The following is a 16,904-nucleotide window of genomic DNA, read 5'->3' as shown; positions in this document are numbered from 1 at the left end:
ATAGGGACGCTGAAGGGCGAGCAGCCGATGCAGTGAAGTTCCACACACATTTCTTCAGCTTCCGTCATCGTAACAAGCAAACATGTCGACTCGATTCGTGTGATATTGAATTCGCTGACTTGACGTGACGCCACGCTGACGCTAGAAAACACGTGCTATATCGATGCCAGGGGCAACTCGTGTGCAGAGAACGAGACACAAGAAGGAGTGAGCCTCTCCACCATATGAGAGGCAGTATCTAGCAGATACACACGGTAAAACATTCGACTTGCGTTAGCTCATAAATTGCTACACGTCATCGTCTGCAAGCTAAAATGGACACATCTGCACTGCCCAGTGAGGCGACACTTGTACTAACACCTGGTGGACGGCTGTGAGACTAGGAGATGAGCTGCGGCTTCTGGGGGCGACTGTAACGCTGCGCCCTCGATCAAATAACACTGCACATTGCTGGTGACCCACGTGTTTAGTAGTGACGCAACTGCTAGGTGCATCCTAGCAACGTCCGCCTTTTGAGAGCGAGAAAATTTTCGCAGTCGGCAGGACTCGAACCTACGCTCCCAGAGGGAATCTGATTTCAAGTCAGACGCCTTAACCACTCGGCCACGACTGCCGGTGGCGGAAGCGACTCCCGACAAGTGAAGCCGCCATCTTTAGAAGCAATCTGATGGCAGAAAACGGCGTGGCCTCACTCTTTGCTGTAGGGTTTCCATTAGCCGTTACGAAAGTGTACTAATTTCCCACTGACTTATGGCTCCAATGGCGACTTCACCGACTTCCCACTGACGCACCGCTGACGCTAGTTTTCTGTCGTCTTAAAACGATGGACATACCTCCAAGCAGCTGCGAGATCTTAAGAAAAGAAAAAAAAACGCTGCACCACTGCTTTTGCCGCACTCGAATGATTGAAATTGCGATTCATAAAAAGAAAATGAAATGTCCGCTCTGTCCAACACTTTCGAGCACATCTGTGTACTCACCATCTCAGCGACGGCTTTCTGCAGTCCCAGCGTCAGTGCGAGGTGAACCGAAAGGCACAGTAAGTAGCTGTCGTCGCGAAAACTCAGTATTCTTAAAACGGAAATTTTCGTCTTGTTGAGAATGGCATCACTGGTTGCACCCGCATTCGCCCACGCATGTCACATGTGTGCGAAAACGTTTGCTCCTCTTTACGCAAAATCGCACGCAGCCGGTAGGATTCGAACCTACGCTCCCAGAGGGAATCTGATTTCGAGTCAGACGCCTTAACCACTCGGCCACGACTGCCGTTAGCGCGGTGTTCTCTCGACACATGCAACTGCTACCGTTTAAAACACTGTGGTGTCAGAAAACGGCGTAGCTGCATTATTTTCCGTAGCGTTTCCACCGCTACCAGACGAATCGCTACCAAAGTATTAAAATTTCCGCCCGGACAGGGACTTGAACCCTGGACCCTTAGGTTAAAAGCCTAATGCTCTACCGACTGAGCTATCCGGGCTCACACAAGGCTGCAAAACCTCCCACGATGCACAACTATACATTGACTCATGTCCTTTACTGTTGTTCAATCGCTGCATGGGGCCGTTACTAATAAAACGTCGCCCAAATGCTGTCTACAAACTTATCGCGCTAAGCCCGTAACACACTATCGAAGACTGCTGACACACGATGCAACAACAAATTGTACCAGTTGTTACGTCTCATACGTTGGAGCAGAGAATTTACGTGTTTTGTCGACACTCACTGGGCAATTGGAAAATTCACAAGCATTTCGAATGCAATGTTTCCCACGCTTTCGCTCATTTCACGGTTCCGTTGAAGATGTTCTTCACCACCTGACACAGAAAAGGGAATGCAGTCGGTAGGATATTTTTAATTCTTTTGCTTCTAAGGGAGTTAGTTGTCTAGTAAGTTCCTCTTATGGCATGCAATAGACAACCAGAACAGCTACAGGAGAGGGTCAGTTTTGTTGTCAGCGGTAGTTGCATTATCACAAACGCAGAGTAATTCCATTGGCGTCGCATGAAAACGAATACCTGCCGAAACCCGGGATCGAACCAGGGACCTTTAGATCTTCAGTCTAACGCTCTCCCAACTGAGCTATTTCGGCTGACGTCGAAGGTTGCCATTTGCATGTGTTCGTTAATTTGTGCCTCGTTGCCAATTTCACAGTCACCTTCGTCTGATAAGACATAGGGACGCTGAAGGGCGAGCAGCCGATGCAGTGAAGTTCCACACACATTTCTTCAGCTTCCGTCATCGTAACAAGCAAACATGTCGACTCGATTCGTGTGATATTGAATTCGCTGACTTGACGTGACGCCACGCTGACGCTAGAAAACACGTGCTATATCGATGCCAGGGGCAACTCGTGTGCAGAGAACGAGACACAAGAAGGAGTGAGCCTCTCCACCATATGAGAGGCAGTATCTAGCAGATACACACGGTAAAACATTCGACTTGCGTTAGCTCATAAATTGCTACACGTCATCGTCTGCAAGCTAAAATGGACACATCTGCACTGCCCAGTGAGGCGACACTTGTACTAACACCTGGTGGACGGCTGTGAGACTAGGAGATGAGCTGCGGCTTCTGGGGGCGACTGTAACGCTGCGCCCTCGATCAAATAACACTGCACATTGCTGGTGACCCACGTGTTTAGTAGTGACGCAACTGCTAGGTGCATCCTAGCAACGTCCGCCTTTTGAGAGCGAGAAAATTTTCGCAGTCGGCAGGACTCGAACCTACGCTCCCAGAGGGAATCTGATTTCAAGTCAGACGCCTTAACCACTCGGCCACGACTGCCGGTGGCGGAAGCGACTCCCGACAAGTGAAGCCGCCATCTTTAGAAGCAATCTGATGGCAGAAAACGGCGTGGCCTCACTCTTTGCTGTAGGGTTTCCATTAGCCGTTACGAAAGTGTACTAATTTCCCACTGACTTATGGCTCCAATGGCGACTTCACCGACTTCCCACTGACGCACCGCTGACGCTAGTTTTCTGTCGTCTTAAAACGATGGACATACCTCCAAGCAGCTGCGAGATCTTAAGAAAAGAAAAAAAAACGCTGCACCACTGCTTTTGCCGCACTCGAATGATTGAAATTGCGATTCATAAAAAGAAAATGAAATGTCCGCTCTGTCCAACACTTTCGAGCACATCTGTGTACTCACCATCTCAGCGACGGCTTTCTGCAGTCCCAGCGTCAGTGCGAGGTGAACCGAAAGGCACAGTAAGTAGCTGTCGTCGCGAAAACTCAGTATTCTTAAAACGGAAATTTTCGTCTTGTTGAGAATGGCATCACTGGTTGCACCCGCATTCGCCCACGCATGTCACATGTGTGCGAAAACGTTTGCTCCTCTTTACGCAAAATCGCACGCAGCCGGTAGGATTCGAACCTACGCTCCCAGAGGGAATCTGATTTCGAGTCAGACGCCTTAACCACTCGGCCACGACTGCCGTTAGCGCGGTGTTCTCTCGACACATGCAACTGCTACCGTTTAAAACACTGTGGTGTCAGAAAACGGCGTAGCTGCATTATTTTCCGTAGCGTTTCCACCGCTACCAGACGAATCGCTACCAAAGTATTAAAATTTCCGCCCGGACAGGGACTTGAACCCTGGACCCTTAGGTTAAAAGCCTAATGCTCTACCGACTGAGCTATCCGGGCTCACACAAGGCTGCAAAACCTCCCACGATGCACAACTATACATTGACTCATGTCCTTTACTGTTGTTCAATCGCTGCATGGGGCCGTTACTAATAAAACGTCGCCCAAATGCTGTCTACAAACTTATCGCGCTAAGCCCGTAACACACTATCGAAGACTGCTGACACACGATGCAACAACAAATTGTACCAGTTGTTACGTCTCATACGTTGGAGCAGAGAATTTACGTGTTTTGTCGACACTCACTGGGCAATTGGAAAATTCACAAGCATTTCGAATGCAATGTTTCCCACGCTTTCGCTCATTTCACGGTTCCGTTGAAGATGTTCTTCACCACCTGACACAGAAAAGGGAATGCAGTCGGTAGGATATTTTTAATTCTTTTGCTTCTAAGGGAGTTAGTTGTCTAGTAAGTTCCTCTTATGGCATGCAATAGACAACCAGAACAGCTACAGGAGAGGGTCAGTTTTGTTGTCAGCGGTAGTTGCATTATCACAAACGCAGAGTAATTCCATTGGCGACGCATGAAAACGAATACCTGCCGAAACCCGGGATCGAACCAGGGACCTTTAGATCTTCAGTCTAACGCTCTCCCAACTGAGCTATTTCGGCTGACGTCGAAGGTTGCCATTTGCATGTGTTCGTTAATTTGTGCCTCGTTGCCAATTTCACAGTCACCTTCGTCTGATAAGACATAGGGACGCTGAAGGGCGAGCAGCCGATGCAGTGAAGTTCCACACACATTTCTTCAGCTTCCGTCATCGTAACAAGCAAACATGTCGACTCGATTCGTGTGATATTGAATTCGCTGACTTGACGTGACGCCACGCTGACGCTAGAAAACACGTGCTATATCGATGCCAGGGGCAACTCGTGTGCAGAGAACGAGACACAAGAAGGAGTGAGCCTCTCCACCATATGAGAGGCAGTATCTAGCAGATACACACGGTAAAACATTCGACTTGCGTTAGCTCATAAATTGCTACACGTCATCGTCTGCAAGCTAAAATGGACACATCTGCACTGCCCAGTGAGGCGACACTTGTACTAACACCTGGTGGACGGCTGTGAGACTAGGAGATGAGCTGCGGCTTCTGGGGGCGACTGTAACGCTGCGCCCTCGATCAAATAACACTGCACATTGCTGGTGACCCACGTGTTTAGTAGTGACGCAACTGCTAGGTGCATCCTAGCAACGTCCGCCTTTTGAGAGCGAGAAAATTTTCGCAGTCGGCAGGACTCGAACCTACGCTCCCAGAGGGAATCTGATTTCAAGTCAGACGCCTTAACCACTCGGCCACGACTGCCGGTGGCGGAAGCGACTCCCGACAAGTGAAGCCGCCATCTTTAGAAGCAATCTGATGGCAGAAAACGGCGTGGCCTCACTCTTTGCTGTAGGGTTTCCATTAGCCGTTACGAAAGTGTACTAATTTCCCACTGACTTATGGCTCCAATGGCGACTTCACCGACTTCCCACTGACGCACCGCTGACGCTAGTTTTCTGTCGTCTTAAAACGATGGACATACCTCCAAGCAGCTGCGAGATCTTAAGAAAAGAAAAAAAAACGCTGCACCACTGCTTTTGCCGCACTCGAATGATTGAAATTGCGATTCATAAAAAGAAAATGAAATGTCCGCTCTGTCCAACACTTTCGAGCACATCTGTGTACTCACCATCTCAGCGACGGCTTTCTGCAGTCCCAGCGTCAGTGCGAGGTGAACCGAAAGGCACAGTAAGTAGCTGTCGTCGCGAAAACTCAGTATTCTTAAAACGGAAATTTTCGTCTTGTTGAGAATGGCATCACTGGTTGCACCCGCATTCGCCCACGCATGTCACATGTGTGCGAAAACGTTTGCTCCTCTTTACGCAAAATCGCACGCAGCCGGTAGGATTCGAACCTACGCTCCCAGAGGGAATCTGATTTCGAGTCAGACGCCTTAACCATTCGGCCACGACTGCCGTTAGCGCGGTGTTCTCTCGACACATGCAACTGCTACCGTTTAAAACACTGTGGTGTCAGAAAACGGCGTAGCTGCATTATTTTCCGTAGCGTTTCCACCGCTACCAGACGAATCGCTACCAAAGTATTAAAATTTCCGCCCGGACAGGGACTTGAACCCTGGACCCTTAGGTTAAAAGCCTAATGCTCTACCGACTGAGCTATCCGGGCTCACACAAGGCTGCAAAACCTCCCACGATGCACAACTATACATTGACTCATGTCCTTTACTGTTGTTCAATCGCTGCATGGGGCCGTTACTAATAAAACGTCGCCCAAATGCTGTCTACAAACTTATCGCGCTAAGCCCGTAACACACTATCGAAGACTGCTGACACACGATGCAACAACAAATTGTACCAGTTGTTACGTCTCATACGTTGGAGCAGAGAATTTACGTGTTTTGTCGACACTCACTGGGCAATTGGAAAATTCACAAGCATTTCGAATGCAATGTTTCCCACGCTTTCGCTCATTTCACGGTTCCGTTGAAGATGTTCTTCACCACCTGACACAGAAAAGGGAATGCAGTCGGTAGGATATTTTTAATTCTTTTGCTTCTAAGGGAGTTAGTTGTCTAGTAAGTTCCTCTTATGGCATGCAATAGACAACCAGAACAGCTACAGGAGAGGGTCAGTTTTGTTGTCAGCGGTAGTTGCATTATCACAAACGCAGAGTAATTCCATTGGCGTCGCATGAAAACGAATACCTGCCGAAACCCGGGATCGAACCAGGGACCTTTAGATCTTCAGTCTAACGCTCTCCCAACTGAGCTATTTCGGCTGACGTCGAAGGTTGCCATTTGCATGTGTTCGTTAATTTGTGCCTCGTTGCCAATTTCACAGTCACCTTCGTCTGATAAGACATAGGGACGCTGAAGGGCGAGCAGCCGATGCAGTGAAGTTCCACACACATTTCTTCAGCTTCCGTCATCGTAACAAGCAAACATGTCGACTCGATTCGTGTGATATTGAATTCGCTGACTTGACGTGACGCCACGCTGACGCTAGAAAACACGTGCTATATCGATGCCAGGGGCAACTCGTGTGCAGAGAACGAGACACAAGAAGGAGTGAGCCTCTCCACCATATGAGAGGCAGTATCTAGCAGATACACACGGTAAAACATTCGACTTGCGTTAGCTCATAAATTGCTACACGTCATCGTCTGCAAGCTAAAATGGACACATCTGCACTGCCCAGTGAGGCGACACTTGTACTAACACCTGGTGGACGGCTGTGAGACTAGGAGATGAGCTGCGGCTTCTGGGGGCGACTGTAACGCTGCGCCCTCGATCAAATAACACTGCACATTGCTGGTGACCCACGTGTTTAGTAGTGACGCAACTGCTAGGTGCATCCTAGCAACGTCCGCCTTTTGAGAGCGAGAAAATTTTCGCAGTCGGCAGGACTCGAACCTACGCTCCCAGAGGGAATCTGATTTCAAGTCAGACGCCTTAACCACTCGGCCACGACTGCCGGTGGCGGAAGCGACTCCCGACAAGTGAAGCCGCCATCTTTAGAAGCAATCTGATGGCAGAAAACGGCGTGGCCTCACTCTTTGCTGTAGGGTTTCCATTAGCCGTTACGAAAGTGTACTAATTTCCCACTGACTTATGGCTCCAATGGCGACTTCACCGACTTCCCACTGACGCACCGCTGACGCTAGTTTTCTGTCGTCTTAAAACGATGGACATACCTCCAAGCAGCTGCGAGATCTTAAGAAAAGAAAAAAAAACGCTGCACCACTGCTTTTGCCGCACTCGAATGATTGAAATTGCGATTCATAAAAAGAAAATGAAATGTCCGCTCTGTCCAACACTTTCGAGCACATCTGTGTACTCACCATCTCAGCGACGGCTTTCTGCAGTCCCAGCGTCAGTGCGAGGTGAACCGAAAGGCACAGTAAGTAGCTGTCGTCGCGAAAACTCAGTATTCTTAAAACGGAAATTTTCGTCTTGTTGAGAATGGCATCACTGGTTGCACCCGCATTCGCCCACGCATGTCACATGTGTGCGAAAACGTTTGCTCCTCTTTACGCAAAATCGCACGCAGCCGGTAGGATTCGAACCTACGCTCCCAGAGGGAATCTGATTTCGAGTCAGACGCCTTAACCATTCGGCCACGACTGCCGTTAGCGCGGTGTTCTCTCGACACATGCAACTGCTACCGTTTAAAACACTGTGGTGTCAGAAAACGGCGTAGCTGCATTATTTTCCGTAGCGTTTCCACCGCTACCAGACGAATCGCTACCAAAGTATTAAAATTTCCGCCCGGACAGGGACTTGAACCCTGGACCCTTAGGTTAAAAGCCTAATGCTCTACCGACTGAGCTATCCGGGCTCACACAAGGCTGCAAAACCTCCCACGATGCACAACTATACATTGACTCATGTCCTTTACTGTTGTTCAATCGCTGCATGGGGCCGTTACTAATAAAACGTCGCCCAAATGCTGTCTACAAACTTATCGCGCTAAGCCCGTAACACACTATCGAAGACTGCTGACACACGATGCAACAACAAATTGTACCAGTTGTTACGTCTCATACGTTGGAGCAGAGAATTTACGTGTTTTGTCGACACTCACTGGGCAATTGGAAAATTCACAAGCATTTCGAATGCAATGTTTCCCACGCTTTCGCTCATTTCACGGTTCCGTTGAAGATGTTCTTCACCACCTGACACAGAAAAGGGAATGCAGTCGGTAGGATATTTTTAATTCTTTTGCTTCTAAGGGAGTTAGTTGTCTAGTAAGTTCCTCTTATGGCATGCAATAGACAACCAGAACAGCTACAGGAGAGGGTCAGTTTTGTTGTCAGCGGTAGTTGCATTATCACAAACGCAGAGTAATTCCATTGGCGTCGCATGAAAACGAATACCTGCCGAAACCCGGGATCGAACCAGGGACCTTTAGATCTTCAGTCTAACGCTCTCCCAACTGAGCTATTTCGGCTGACGTCGAAGGTTGCCATTTGCATGTGTTCGTTAATTTGTGCCTCGTTGCCAATTTCACAGTCACCTTCGTCTGATAAGACATAGGGACGCTGAAGGGCGAGCAGCCGATGCAGTGAAGTTCCACACACATTTCTTCAGCTTCCGTCATCGTAACAAGCAAACATGTCGACTCGATTCGTGTGATATTGAATTCGCTGACTTGACGTGACGCCACGCTGACGCTAGAAAACACGTGCTATATCGATGCCAGGGGCAACTCGTGTGCAGAGAACGAGACACAAGAAGGAGTGAGCCTCTCCACCATATGAGAGGCAGTATCTAGCAGATACACACGGTAAAACATTCGACTTGCGTTAGCTCATAAATTGCTACACGTCATCGTCTGCAAGCTAAAATGGACACATCTGCACTGCCCAGTGAGGCGACACTTGTACTAACACCTGGTGGACGGCTGTGAGACTAGGAGATGAGCTGCGGCTTCTGGGGGCGACTGTAACGCTGCGCCCTCGATCAAATAACACTGCACATTGCTGGTGACCCACGTGTTTAGTAGTGACGCAACTGCTAGGTGCATCCTAGCAACGTCCGCCTTTTGAGAGCGAGAAAATTTTCGCAGTCGGCAGGACTCGAACCTACGCTCCCAGAGGGAATCTGATTTCAAGTCAGACGCCTTAACCACTCGGCCACGACTGCCGGTGGCGGAAGCGACTCCCGACAAGTGAAGCCGCCATCTTTAGAAGCAATCTGATGGCAGAAAACGGCGTGGCCTCACTCTTTGCTGTAGGGTTTCCATTAGCCGTTACGAAAGTGTACTAATTTCCCACTGACTTATGGCTCCAATGGCGACTTCACCGACTTCCCACTGACGCACCGCTGACGCTAGTTTTCTGTCGTCTTAAAACGATGGACATACCTCCAAGCAGCTGCGAGATCTTAAGAAAAGAAAAAAAAACGCTGCACCACTGCTTTTGCCGCACTCGAATGATTGAAATTGCGATTCATAAAAAGAAAATGAAATGTCCGCTCTGTCCAACACTTTCGAGCACATCTGTGTACTCACCATCTCAGCGACGGCTTTCTGCAGTCCCAGCGTCAGTGCGAGGTGAACCGAAAGGCACAGTAAGTAGCTGTCGTCGCGAAAACTCAGTATTCTTAAAACGGAAATTTTCGTCTTGTTGAGAATGGCATCACTGGTTGCACCCGCATTCGCCCACGCATGTCACATGTGTGCGAAAACGTTTGCTCCTCTTTACGCAAAATCGCACGCAGCCGGTAGGATTCGAACCTACGCTCCCAGAGGGAATCTGATTTCGAGTCAGACGCCTTAACCATTCGGCCACGACTGCCGTTAGCGCGGTGTTCTCTCGACACATGCAACTGCTACCGTTTAAAACACTGTGGTGTCAGAAAACGGCGTAGCTGCATTATTTTCCGTAGCGTTTCCACCGCTACCAGACGAATCGCTACCAAAGTATTAAAATTTCCGCCCGGACAGGGACTTGAACCCTGGACCCTTAGGTTAAAAGCCTAATGCTCTACCGACTGAGCTATCCGGGCTCACACAAGGCTGCAAAACCTCCCACGATGCACAACTATACATTGACTCATGTCCTTTACTGTTGTTCAATCGCTGCATGGGGCCGTTACTAATAAAACGTCGCCCAAATGCTGTCTACAAACTTATCGCGCTAAGCCCGTAACACACTATCGAAGACTGCTGACACACGATGCAACAACAAATTGTACCAGTTGTTACGTCTCATACGTTGGAGCAGAGAATTTACGTGTTTTGTCGACACTCACTGGGCAATTGGAAAATTCACAAGCATTTCGAATGCAATGTTTCCCACGCTTTCGCTCATTTCACGGTTCCGTTGAAGATGTTCTTCACCACCTGACACAGAAAAGGGAATGCAGTCGGTAGGATATTTTTAATTCTTTTGCTTCTAAGGGAGTTAGTTGTCTAGTAAGTTCCTCTTATGGCATGCAATAGACAACCAGAACAGCTACAGGAGAGGGTCAGTTTTGTTGTCAGCGGTAGTTGCATTATCACAAACGCAGAGTAATTCCATTGGCGTCGCATGAAAACGAATACCTGCCGAAACCCGGGATCGAACCAGGGACCTTTAGATCTTCAGTCTAACGCTCTCCCAACTGAGCTATTTCGGCTGACGTCGAAGGTTGCCATTTGCATGTGTTCGTTAATTTGTGCCTCGTTGCCAATTTCACAGTCACCTTCGTCTGATAAGACATAGGGACGCTGAAGGGCGAGCAGCCGATGCAGTGAAGTTCCACACACATTTCTTCAGCTTCCGTCATCGTAACAAGCAAACATGTCGACTCGATTCGTGTGATATTGAATTCGCTGACTTGACGTGACGCCACGCTGACGCTAGAAAACACGTGCTATATCGATGCCAGGGGCAACTCGTGTGCAGAGAACGAGACACAAGAAGGAGTGAGCCTCTCCACCATATGAGAGGCAGTATCTAGCAGATACACACGGTAAAACATTCGACTTGCGTTAGCTCATAAATTGCTACACGTCATCGTCTGCAAGCTAAAATGGACACATCTGCACTGCCCAGTGAGGCGACACTTGTACTAACACCTGGTGGACGGCTGTGAGACTAGGAGATGAGCTGCGGCTTCTGGGGGCGACTGTAACGCTGCGCCCTCGATCAAATAACACTGCACATTGCTGGTGACCCACGTGTTTAGTAGTGACGCAACTGCTAGGTGCATCCTAGCAACGTCCGCCTTTTGAGAGCGAGAAAATTTTCGCAGTCGGCAGGACTCGAACCTACGCTCCCAGAGGGAATCTGATTTCAAGTCAGACGCCTTAACCACTCGGCCACGACTGCCGGTGGCGGAAGCGACTCCCGACAAGTGAAGCCGCCATCTTTAGAAGCAATCTGATGGCAGAAAACGGCGTGGCCTCACTCTTTGCTGTAGGGTTTCCATTAGCCGTTACGAAAGTGTACTAATTTCCCACTGACTTATGGCTCCAATGGCGACTTCACCGACTTCCCACTGACGCACCGCTGACGCTAGTTTTCTGTCGTCTTAAAACGATGGACATACCTCCAAGCAGCTGCGAGATCTTAAGAAAAGAAAAAAAAACGCTGCACCACTGCTTTTGCCGCACTCGAATGATTGAAATTGCGATTCATAAAAAGAAAATGAAATGTCCGCTCTGTCCAACACTTTCGAGCACATCTGTGTACTCACCATCTCAGCGACGGCTTTCTGCAGTCCCAGCGTCAGTGCGAGGTGAACCGAAAGGCACAGTAAGTAGCTGTCGTCGCGAAAACTCAGTATTCTTAAAACGGAAATTTTCGTCTTGTTGAGAATGGCATCACTGGTTGCACCCGCATTCGCCCACGCATGTCACATGTGTGCGAAAACGTTTGCTCCTCTTTACGCAAAATCGCACGCAGCCGGTAGGATTCGAACCTACGCTCCCAGAGGGAATCTGATTTCGAGTCAGACGCCTTAACCACTCGGCCACGACTGCCGTTAGCGCGGTGTTCTCTCGACACATGCAACTGCTACCGTTTAAAACACTGTGGTGTCAGAAAACGGCGTAGCTGCATTATTTTCCGTAGCGTTTCCACCGCTACCAGACGAATCGCTACCAAAGTATTAAAATTTCCGCCCGGACAGGGACTTGAACCCTGGACCCTTAGGTTAAAAGCCTAATGCTCTACCGACTGAGCTATCCGGGCTCACACAAGGCTGCAAAACCTCCCACGATGCACAACTATACATTGACTCATGTCCTTTACTGTTGTTCAATCGCTGCATGGGGCCGTTACTAATAAAACGTCGCCCAAATGCTGTCTACAAACTTATCGCGCTAAGCCCGTAACACACTATCGAAGACTGCTGACACACGATGCAACAACAAATTGTACCAGTTGTTACGTCTCATACGTTGGAGCAGAGAATTTACGTGTTTTGTCGACACTCACTGGGCAATTGGAAAATTCACAAGCATTTCGAATGCAATGTTTCCCACGCTTTCGCTCATTTCACGGTTCCGTTGAAGATGTTCTTCACCACCTGACACAGAAAAGGGAATGCAGTCGGTAGGATATTTTTAATTCTTTTGCTTCTAAGGGAGTTAGTTGTCTAGTAAGTTCCTCTTATGGCATGCAATAGACAACCAGAACAGCTACAGGAGAGGGTCAGTTTTGTTGTCAGCGGTAGTTGCATTATCACAAACGCAGAGTAATTCCATTGGCGTCGCATGAAAACGAATACCTGCCGAAACCCGGGATCGAACCAGGGACCTTTAGATCTTCAGTCTAACGCTCTCCCAACTGAGCTATTTCGGCTGACGTCGAAGGTTGCCATTTGCATGTGTTCGTTAATTTGTGCCTCGTTGCCAATTTCACAGTCACCTTCGTCTGATAAGACATAGGGACGCTGAAGGGCGAGCAGCCGATGCAGTGAAGTTCCACACACATTTCTTCAGCTTCCGTCATCGTAACAAGCAAACATGTCGACTCGATTCGTGTGATATTGAATTCGCTGACTTGACGTGACGCCACGCTGACGCTAGAAAACACGTGCTATATCGATGCCAGGGGCAACTCGTGTGCAGAGAACGAGACACAAGAAGGAGTGAGCCTCTCCACCATATGAGAGGCAGTATCTAGCAGATACACACGGTAAAACATTCGACTTGCGTTAGCTCATAAATTGCTACACGTCATCGTCTGCAAGCTAAAATGGACACATCTGCACTGCCCAGTGAGGCGACACTTGTACTAACACCTGGTGGACGGCTGTGAGACTAGGAGATGAGCTGCGGCTTCTGGGGGCGACTGTAACGCTGCGCCCTCGATCAAATAACACTGCACATTGCTGGTGACCCACGTGTTTAGTAGTGACGCAACTGCTAGGTGCATCCTAGCAACGTCCGCCTTTTGAGAGCGAGAAAATTTTCGCAGTCGGCAGGACTCGAACCTACGCTCCCAGAGGGAATCTGATTTCAAGTCAGACGCCTTAACCACTCGGCCACGACTGCCGGTGGCGGAAGCGACTCCCGACAAGTGAAGCCGCCATCTTTAGAAGCAATCTGATGGCAGAAAACGGCGTGGCCTCACTCTTTGCTGTAGGGTTTCCATTAGCCGTTACGAAAGTGTACTAATTTCCCACTGACTTATGGCTCCAATGGCGACTTCACCGACTTCCCACTGACGCACCGCTGACGCTAGTTTTCTGTCGTCTTAAAACGATGGACATACCTCCAAGCAGCTGCGAGATCTTAAGAAAAGAAAAAAAAACGCTGCACCACTGCTTTTGCCGCACTCGAATGATTGAAATTGCGATTCATAAAAAGAAAATGAAATGTCCGCTCTGTCCAACACTTTCGAGCACATCTGTGTACTCACCATCTCAGCGACGGCTTTCTGCAGTCCCAGCGTCAGTGCGAGGTGAACCGAAAGGCACAGTAAGTAGCTGTCGTCGCGAAAACTCAGTATTCTTAAAACGGAAATTTTCGTCTTGTTGAGAATGGCATCACTGGTTGCACCCGCATTCGCCCACGCATGTCACATGTGTGCGAAAACGTTTGCTCCTCTTTACGCAAAATCGCACGCAGCCGGTAGGATTCGAACCTACGCTCCCAGAGGGAATCTGATTTCGAGTCAGACGCCTTAACCATTCGGCCACGACTGCCGTTAGCGCGGTGTTCTCTCGACACATGCAACTGCTACCGTTTAAAACACTGTGGTGTCAGAAAACGGCGTAGCTGCATTATTTTCCGTAGCGTTTCCACCGCTACCAGACGAATCGCTACCAAAGTATTAAAATTTCCGCCCGGACAGGGACTTGAACCCTGGACCCTTAGGTTAAAAGCCTAATGCTCTACCGACTGAGCTATCCGGGCTCACACAAGGCTGCAAAACCTCCCACGATGCACAACTATACATTGACTCATGTCCTTTACTGTTGTTCAATCGCTGCATGGGGCCGTTACTAATAAAACGTCGCCCAAATGCTGTCTACAAACTTATCGCGCTAAGCCCGTAACACACTATCGAAGACTGCTGACACACGATGCAACAACAAATTGTACCAGTTGTTACGTCTCATACGTTGGAGCAGAGAATTTACGTGTTTTGTCGACACTCACTGGGCAATTGGAAAATTCACAAGCATTTCGAATGCAATGTTTCCCACGCTTTCGCTCATTTCACGGTTCCGTTGAAGATGTTCTTCACCACCTGACACAGAAAAGGGAATGCAGTCGGTAGGATATTTTTAATTCTTTTGCTTCTAAGGGAGTTAGTTGTCTAGTAAGTTCCTCTTATGGCATGCAATAGACAACCAGAACAGCTACAGGAGAGGGTCAGTTTTGTTGTCAGCGGTAGTTGCATTATCACAAACGCAGAGTAATTCCATTGGCGTCGCATGAAAACGAATACCTGCCGAAACCCGGGATCGAACCAGGGACCTTTAGATCTTCAGTCTAACGCTCTCCCAACTGAGCTATTTCGGCTGACGTCGAAGGTTGCCATTTGCATGTGTTCGTTAATTTGTGCCTCGTTGCCAATTTCACAGTCACCTTCGTCTGATAAGACATAGGGACGCTGAAGGGCGAGCAGCCGATGCAGTGAAGTTCCACACACATTTCTTCAGCTTCCGTCATCGTAACAAGCAAACATGTCGACTCGATTCGTGTGATATTGAATTCGCTGACTTGACGTGACGCCACGCTGACGCTAGAAAACACGTGCTATATCGATGCCAGGGGCAACTCGTGTGCAGAGAACGAGACACAAGAAGGAGTGAGCCTCTCCACCATATGAGAGGCAGTATCTAGCAGATACACACGGTAAAACATTCGACTTGCGTTAGCTCATAAATTGCTACACGTCATCGTCTGCAAGCTAAAATGGACACATCTGCACTGCCCAGTGAGGCGACACTTGTACTAACACCTGGTGGACGGCTGTGAGACTAGGAGATGAGCTGCGGCTTCTGGGGGCGACTGTAACGCTGCGCCCTCGATCAAATAACACTGCACATTGCTGGTGACCCACGTGTTTAGTAGTGACGCAACTGCTAGGTGCATCCTAGCAACGTCCGCCTTTTGAGAGCGAGAAAATTTTCGCAGTCGGCAGGACTCGAACCTACGCTCCCAGAGGGAATCTGATTTCAAGTCAGACGCCTTAACCACTCGGCCACGACTGCCGGTGGCGGAAGCGACTCCCGACAAGTGAAGCCGCCATCTTTAGAAGCAATCTGATGGCAGAAAACGGCGTGGCCTCACTCTTTGCTGTAGGGTTTCCATTAGCCGTTACGAAAGTGTACTAATTTCCCACTGACTTATGGCTCCAATGGCGACTTCACCGACTTCCCACTGACGCACCGCTGACGCTAGTTTTCTGTCGTCTTAAAACGATGGACATACCTCCAAGCAGCTGCGAGATCTTAAGAAAAGAAAAAAAAACGCTGCACCACTGCTTTTGCCGCACTCGAATGATTGAAATTGCGATTCATAAAAAGAAAATGAAATGTCCGCTCTGTCCAACACTTTCGAGCACATCTGTGTACTCACCATCTCAGCGACGGCTTTCTGCAGTCCCAGCGTCAGTGCGAGGTGAACCGAAAGGCACAGTAAGTAGCTGTCGTCGCGAAAACTCAGTATTCTTAAAACGGAAATTTTCGTCTTGTTGAGAATGGCATCACTGGTTGCACCCGCATTCGCCCACGCATGTCACATGTGTGCGAAAACGTTTGCTCCTCTTTACGCAAAATCGCACGCAGCCGGTAGGATTCGAACCTACGCTCCCAGAGGGAATCTGATTTCGAGTCAGACGCCTTAACCATTCGGCCACGACTGCCGTTAGCGCGGTGTTCTCTCGACACATGCAACTGCTACCGTTTAAAACACTGTGGTGTCAGAAAACGGCGTAGCTGCATTATTTTCCGTAGCGTTTCCACCGCTACCAGACGAATCGCTACCAAAGTATTAAAATTTCCGCCCGGACAGGGACTTGAACCCTGGACCCTTAGGTTAAAAGCCTAATGCTCTACCGACTGAGCTATCCGGGCTCACACAAGGCTGCAAAACCTCCCACGATGCACAACTATACATTGACTCATGTCCTTTACTGTTGTTCAATCGCTGCATGGGGCCGTTACTAATAAAACGTCGCCCAAATGCTGTCTACAAACTTATCGCGCTAAGCCCGTAACACACTATCGAAGACTGCTGACACACGATGCAACAACAAATTGTACCAGTTGTTACGTCTCATACGTTGGAGCAGAGAATTTACGTG

General features: G+C 48.9%; 31 non-coding genes across 31 annotated transcripts; all 31 read right to left on the bottom strand.

The window, feature by feature from the left end:
- Positions 1-531: 531 nt before the first annotated feature.
- On the bottom strand, positions 532-613 carry Trnas-uga (transfer RNA serine (anticodon UGA)). Its single transcript has one exon. It is a non-coding gene; the product is annotated as a tRNA-Ser (tRNA).
- Positions 614-1,184: 571 nt separating this feature from the next.
- On the bottom strand, positions 1,185-1,266 carry Trnas-cga (transfer RNA serine (anticodon CGA)). The gene has a single exon. It is a non-coding gene; the product is annotated as a tRNA-Ser (tRNA).
- Positions 1,267-1,404: 138 nt separating this feature from the next.
- Positions 1,405-1,477, bottom strand: Trnak-uuu (transfer RNA lysine (anticodon UUU)). The gene has a single exon. It is a non-coding gene; the product is annotated as a tRNA-Lys (tRNA).
- Positions 1,478-2,016: 539 nt separating this feature from the next.
- On the bottom strand, positions 2,017-2,089 carry Trnaf-gaa (transfer RNA phenylalanine (anticodon GAA)). The gene has a single exon. It is a non-coding gene; the product is annotated as a tRNA-Phe (tRNA).
- Positions 2,090-2,702: 613 nt separating this feature from the next.
- Positions 2,703-2,784, bottom strand: Trnas-uga (transfer RNA serine (anticodon UGA)). Its single transcript has one exon. It is a non-coding gene; the product is annotated as a tRNA-Ser (tRNA).
- A 571-nt stretch (positions 2,785-3,355) lies between these two features.
- Trnas-cga (transfer RNA serine (anticodon CGA)) lies at positions 3,356-3,437 on the bottom strand. The gene has a single exon. It is a non-coding gene; the product is annotated as a tRNA-Ser (tRNA).
- Positions 3,438-3,575: 138 nt separating this feature from the next.
- On the bottom strand, positions 3,576-3,648 carry Trnak-uuu (transfer RNA lysine (anticodon UUU)). The gene has a single exon. It is a non-coding gene; the product is annotated as a tRNA-Lys (tRNA).
- A 539-nt stretch (positions 3,649-4,187) lies between these two features.
- On the bottom strand, positions 4,188-4,260 carry Trnaf-gaa (transfer RNA phenylalanine (anticodon GAA)). Its single transcript has one exon. It is a non-coding gene; the product is annotated as a tRNA-Phe (tRNA).
- A 613-nt stretch (positions 4,261-4,873) lies between these two features.
- Trnas-uga (transfer RNA serine (anticodon UGA)) lies at positions 4,874-4,955 on the bottom strand. The gene has a single exon. It is a non-coding gene; the product is annotated as a tRNA-Ser (tRNA).
- Positions 4,956-5,526: 571 nt separating this feature from the next.
- Positions 5,527-5,608, bottom strand: Trnas-cga (transfer RNA serine (anticodon CGA)). Its single transcript has one exon. It is a non-coding gene; the product is annotated as a tRNA-Ser (tRNA).
- Positions 5,609-5,746: 138 nt separating this feature from the next.
- Trnak-uuu (transfer RNA lysine (anticodon UUU)) lies at positions 5,747-5,819 on the bottom strand. Its single transcript has one exon. It is a non-coding gene; the product is annotated as a tRNA-Lys (tRNA).
- Positions 5,820-6,358: 539 nt separating this feature from the next.
- Trnaf-gaa (transfer RNA phenylalanine (anticodon GAA)) lies at positions 6,359-6,431 on the bottom strand. The gene has a single exon. It is a non-coding gene; the product is annotated as a tRNA-Phe (tRNA).
- A 613-nt stretch (positions 6,432-7,044) lies between these two features.
- On the bottom strand, positions 7,045-7,126 carry Trnas-uga (transfer RNA serine (anticodon UGA)). The gene has a single exon. It is a non-coding gene; the product is annotated as a tRNA-Ser (tRNA).
- A 571-nt stretch (positions 7,127-7,697) lies between these two features.
- On the bottom strand, positions 7,698-7,779 carry Trnas-cga (transfer RNA serine (anticodon CGA)). Its single transcript has one exon. It is a non-coding gene; the product is annotated as a tRNA-Ser (tRNA).
- A 138-nt stretch (positions 7,780-7,917) lies between these two features.
- On the bottom strand, positions 7,918-7,990 carry Trnak-uuu (transfer RNA lysine (anticodon UUU)). The gene has a single exon. It is a non-coding gene; the product is annotated as a tRNA-Lys (tRNA).
- Positions 7,991-8,529: 539 nt separating this feature from the next.
- On the bottom strand, positions 8,530-8,602 carry Trnaf-gaa (transfer RNA phenylalanine (anticodon GAA)). Its single transcript has one exon. It is a non-coding gene; the product is annotated as a tRNA-Phe (tRNA).
- Positions 8,603-9,215: 613 nt separating this feature from the next.
- Positions 9,216-9,297, bottom strand: Trnas-uga (transfer RNA serine (anticodon UGA)). The gene has a single exon. It is a non-coding gene; the product is annotated as a tRNA-Ser (tRNA).
- A 571-nt stretch (positions 9,298-9,868) lies between these two features.
- Trnas-cga (transfer RNA serine (anticodon CGA)) lies at positions 9,869-9,950 on the bottom strand. The gene has a single exon. It is a non-coding gene; the product is annotated as a tRNA-Ser (tRNA).
- Positions 9,951-10,088: 138 nt separating this feature from the next.
- Trnak-uuu (transfer RNA lysine (anticodon UUU)) lies at positions 10,089-10,161 on the bottom strand. The gene has a single exon. It is a non-coding gene; the product is annotated as a tRNA-Lys (tRNA).
- A 539-nt stretch (positions 10,162-10,700) lies between these two features.
- Trnaf-gaa (transfer RNA phenylalanine (anticodon GAA)) lies at positions 10,701-10,773 on the bottom strand. The gene has a single exon. It is a non-coding gene; the product is annotated as a tRNA-Phe (tRNA).
- Positions 10,774-11,386: 613 nt separating this feature from the next.
- Positions 11,387-11,468, bottom strand: Trnas-uga (transfer RNA serine (anticodon UGA)). Its single transcript has one exon. It is a non-coding gene; the product is annotated as a tRNA-Ser (tRNA).
- A 571-nt stretch (positions 11,469-12,039) lies between these two features.
- Positions 12,040-12,121, bottom strand: Trnas-cga (transfer RNA serine (anticodon CGA)). Its single transcript has one exon. It is a non-coding gene; the product is annotated as a tRNA-Ser (tRNA).
- Positions 12,122-12,259: 138 nt separating this feature from the next.
- Positions 12,260-12,332, bottom strand: Trnak-uuu (transfer RNA lysine (anticodon UUU)). The gene has a single exon. It is a non-coding gene; the product is annotated as a tRNA-Lys (tRNA).
- Positions 12,333-12,871: 539 nt separating this feature from the next.
- Positions 12,872-12,944, bottom strand: Trnaf-gaa (transfer RNA phenylalanine (anticodon GAA)). The gene has a single exon. It is a non-coding gene; the product is annotated as a tRNA-Phe (tRNA).
- Positions 12,945-13,557: 613 nt separating this feature from the next.
- On the bottom strand, positions 13,558-13,639 carry Trnas-uga (transfer RNA serine (anticodon UGA)). The gene has a single exon. It is a non-coding gene; the product is annotated as a tRNA-Ser (tRNA).
- A 571-nt stretch (positions 13,640-14,210) lies between these two features.
- Positions 14,211-14,292, bottom strand: Trnas-cga (transfer RNA serine (anticodon CGA)). The gene has a single exon. It is a non-coding gene; the product is annotated as a tRNA-Ser (tRNA).
- A 138-nt stretch (positions 14,293-14,430) lies between these two features.
- Trnak-uuu (transfer RNA lysine (anticodon UUU)) lies at positions 14,431-14,503 on the bottom strand. The gene has a single exon. It is a non-coding gene; the product is annotated as a tRNA-Lys (tRNA).
- Positions 14,504-15,042: 539 nt separating this feature from the next.
- Positions 15,043-15,115, bottom strand: Trnaf-gaa (transfer RNA phenylalanine (anticodon GAA)). Its single transcript has one exon. It is a non-coding gene; the product is annotated as a tRNA-Phe (tRNA).
- Positions 15,116-15,728: 613 nt separating this feature from the next.
- Positions 15,729-15,810, bottom strand: Trnas-uga (transfer RNA serine (anticodon UGA)). Its single transcript has one exon. It is a non-coding gene; the product is annotated as a tRNA-Ser (tRNA).
- Positions 15,811-16,381: 571 nt separating this feature from the next.
- On the bottom strand, positions 16,382-16,463 carry Trnas-cga (transfer RNA serine (anticodon CGA)). The gene has a single exon. It is a non-coding gene; the product is annotated as a tRNA-Ser (tRNA).
- Positions 16,464-16,601: 138 nt separating this feature from the next.
- Positions 16,602-16,674, bottom strand: Trnak-uuu (transfer RNA lysine (anticodon UUU)). The gene has a single exon. It is a non-coding gene; the product is annotated as a tRNA-Lys (tRNA).
- Between the last annotated feature and the right edge of the window lie 230 nt (positions 16,675-16,904).

This window comes from Schistocerca cancellata, unplaced genomic scaffold, assembly GCF_023864275.1.
Source record: "Schistocerca cancellata isolate TAMUIC-IGC-003103 unplaced genomic scaffold, iqSchCanc2.1 HiC_scaffold_594, whole genome shotgun sequence".
Lineage (NCBI taxonomy): Eukaryota > Metazoa > Arthropoda > Insecta > Orthoptera > Acrididae > Schistocerca > Schistocerca cancellata.
The sequence above is the reverse complement of the archived record's forward strand: the minus strand, read 5'-3'. Positions and strand labels throughout refer to the sequence as shown.